This window comes from Saccoglossus kowalevskii, chromosome 15 (genome assembly GCF_978046115.1).
Source record: "Saccoglossus kowalevskii chromosome 15, keSacKowa6.1, whole genome shotgun sequence".
Lineage (NCBI taxonomy): Eukaryota > Metazoa > Hemichordata > Enteropneusta > Harrimaniidae > Saccoglossus > Saccoglossus kowalevskii.
In genome coordinates, this window is record NC_140655.1 from 12,778,059 (window position 1) to 12,781,548 (window position 3,490).

Genomic DNA, 3,490 nt, shown 5'->3' on the forward strand with positions numbered 1-3,490 from the left:
CATGACCATATATGGTTATCTATTATTTTAATCAAATCTCTTGTTCACTGTTGTCATAATGACACAGGATTCATCTTCCTAACTGCAACAGTGTTTGAGATATAACGATTATGCATATTAATGAGCTCACGTGACTATATATGGTCATCTGTTATTTTAATCAAATCTCTTGTTCACTGTTGTCATAATAACACAGGATTCCACTTCCTAACTGCAACAGTGTTTGAGATATGACAGTTATGCATATTAATGAGCTCACATGACCATATATGGTCATTTGTTATTTTAATCGAATCTCTTGTTCAAGGTTGTCATAATAACACAGGATTCATCATCCTAACTACAACAGTGCTTGAGTTATAACAGTTATGCATATTAATGAGGTTAGAAGCCCCCACCCCATGGGTGCCCAGCCACGTGGCCTAACATTGTGCTATTGGGGCAAAATGATGCATCTGATGACACAAATGCACATACAAAATTTGAAAGAAATCAGACAAATACAAAACATGTAGTTGCATAATTTCTATTTTCACATAATCCAAGATGGCGGCCAAACCACGTGACTGATCAAAATAATATTATTTTTCTCGTATGCAGCTAAGGCCAGGCATGGTAAATATAAAAACATCTAGTAGATTGGTTGAATCGTCTCTGAGAAACAAATACCCAAACTTTTGGTCAATTTTGCTTAAAATCCAAAATGGCGGCCAAACCATGTGACTGATCTGAAATTTTGTTTAGGTTTCTGAAAGGGCTTGATACACAGATGCCATGAAGCAAAATTGAAAATATTCCCACAAGTGTTGCCAGAGTAAAAAAACTACTTCCTGTTTAGAAGAAATCCAAAATGGTGGCCAAACCACGTGACCAATCGTAAACATTTTTTCAACCATAAATGGGATTCATATATAGAAGCTAAATACCACATATGAGAGCATTCTGCTTGGTGGTTCTGAAGAAGAAGATTTTTAAGTGTTTTTTGCCGTTTTTAGGAAAAACAAAATGGCGGGAAAAGTCACATGACCGCTAAAGTTTTTATTGCTGATATTCATTACACATGAGTTGTACTATATACAATAAAAAAATCTAGACGCCTAGACCCTCAGAAAGTGGTCAAACAGCCACTTCCGGTTTTATTTCAATCCAATATGGCTGCCAAACTAATTGACCAATCAAAATTCTGAAAGCATGTTGCACCAGTTCACATTAGGGACTATCAGTATAGAACATTATCAGACCATTCTGTTGAGCGGTTTTCTCAAACGGCTTGACGAAAAAAGTTACGGAAGAAAGAAAGAAAGAAGAAAGAAGAAAAAACCGGACAATAAGAATAGGGGCCTCGCCCTTCAGGCTTGGGCCCCTAATTAAAGCCGCAAGCGGCGTCACCGGGGCCCAAGCTGACAAGATTCTGTTTCGTAATTAATGTGGTCACATGTTAGACAATCAGGTAGCTTGAATTATCAGTAACATGAGGTCAAAATGAAGTTGGTACCATGTATTTACTTGGTTTGGTTATCAAAATATGGTTTTCAGGATATATAATGAGCCATGTTCTTATGCACAATAATGAGATTACATAATCATATATTACATAATCATATATAGCCATTTCTAATGTCAGTTACATCTTTCATTCAATGTCTTCATAATGACACTAGTTACATGTCCTGCTCTGCGACAGTGTTTCAGATATGACTGCTATGCATATTAATGAGTTCACATGACCATATATGGTCATCTGTTATTTTAATCAAATCTCTTGTTCACTGTTGTCATAAGAACACAGGATTCATCTTCCTAACTGCAACAGTGTTTAAGATATAATGGTTATGCATATTAATGAGTTCACATGACCATATATGGTCATCTGTTAATCAAATCTCTTGTTCACTGTTGTCATAATAACACAGGATTCATCTTCCTAACTGCGACAGTGTTTTAGATATGACTGCTATGCATATTAATGAGTTCACATGACCATATATGGTTATCTATTATTTAATCAAATCTCTTGTTCACTGTTGTCATAATGACACAGGACACATCTTTCATTCAATGTCTTCATAATGACACTAGTTACATGTCCTACTCTGCGACAGTGTTTCAGATATGACTGCTATGCATATTAATGAGTTCACATGACCATATATGGTCATCTGTTATTTTAATCAAATCTCTTGTTCACTGTTGTCATAAGAACACAGGATTCATCTTCCTAACTGCAACAGTGTTTAAGATATAATGGTTATGCATATTAATGAGTTCACATGACCATATATGGTCATCTGTTATTTTAATCAAATCTCTTGTTCACTGTTGTCATAATAACACAGGATTCATCTTCCTAACTGCGACAGTGTTTTAGATATGACTGCTATGCATATTAATGAGTTCACATGACCATATATGGTTATCTGTTATTTTAATCAAATCTCTTGTTCACTGTTGTCATAATAACACAGGATTCCACTTCCTAACTGCAACAGTGTTTGAGATATGACAGTTATGCATATTAATGAGCTCACATGACCATATATGGTCATTTGTTATTTTAATCGAATCTCTTGTTCAAGGTTGTCATAATAACACAGGATTCATCATCCTAACTACAACAGTGCTTGAGTTATAACAGTTATGCATATTAATGAGGTTAGAAGCCCCCACCCCATGGGTGCCCAGCCACGTGGCCTAACATTGTGCTATTGGGGCAAAATGATGCATCTGATGACACAAATGCACATACAAAATTTGAAAGAAATCAGACTAATACAAAACATGTAGTTGCATAATTTCTATTTTCACATAATCCAAGATGGCGGCCAAACCACGTGACTGATCAAAATAATATTATTTTTCTCGTATGCAGCTAAGGCCAGGCATGGTAAATATAAAAACATATAGTAGATTGGTTGAATCGTCTCTGAGAAACAATTACCCAAACTTTTGGTCAATTTTGCTTAAAATCCAAAATGGCGGCCAAACCATGTGACTGATCTGAAATTTTGTTTAGGTTTCTGAAATAGTTTGATATACAGATGCCATGAAGCAAAATTGAAAATAATCCCTCAAGTGTTGCCAGAGTAAAAAACTACTTCCTGTTTAGAAGAAATCCAAAATGGTGGCCAAACCACGTGACCAATCGTAAACATTTTTTCAAACCTAAATCGGATTCATATATAGAAGCTAAATACAACACATGAGAGCATTCTACTTGGTGGTTCTGAAGAAGAAGATTTTTAAGTGTTTTTTGCCGTTTTTAGGAAAAACAAAATGGCGGGAAAAGTCACATGACCGCTAAAGTTTTTATTGCTGATATTTATTACACATGAGTTGTACTATATACCATAAAAAAAATCTAGACACCTAGACCCTCAGAAAGTGGTCAAACAGCCACTTCCGGTTTTATTTCAATCCAATATGGCTGCCAAACTAATTGGCCAATCAAAATTCTGAAAGCATGTTGCACCAGTTCATAGTAGAGCCTATC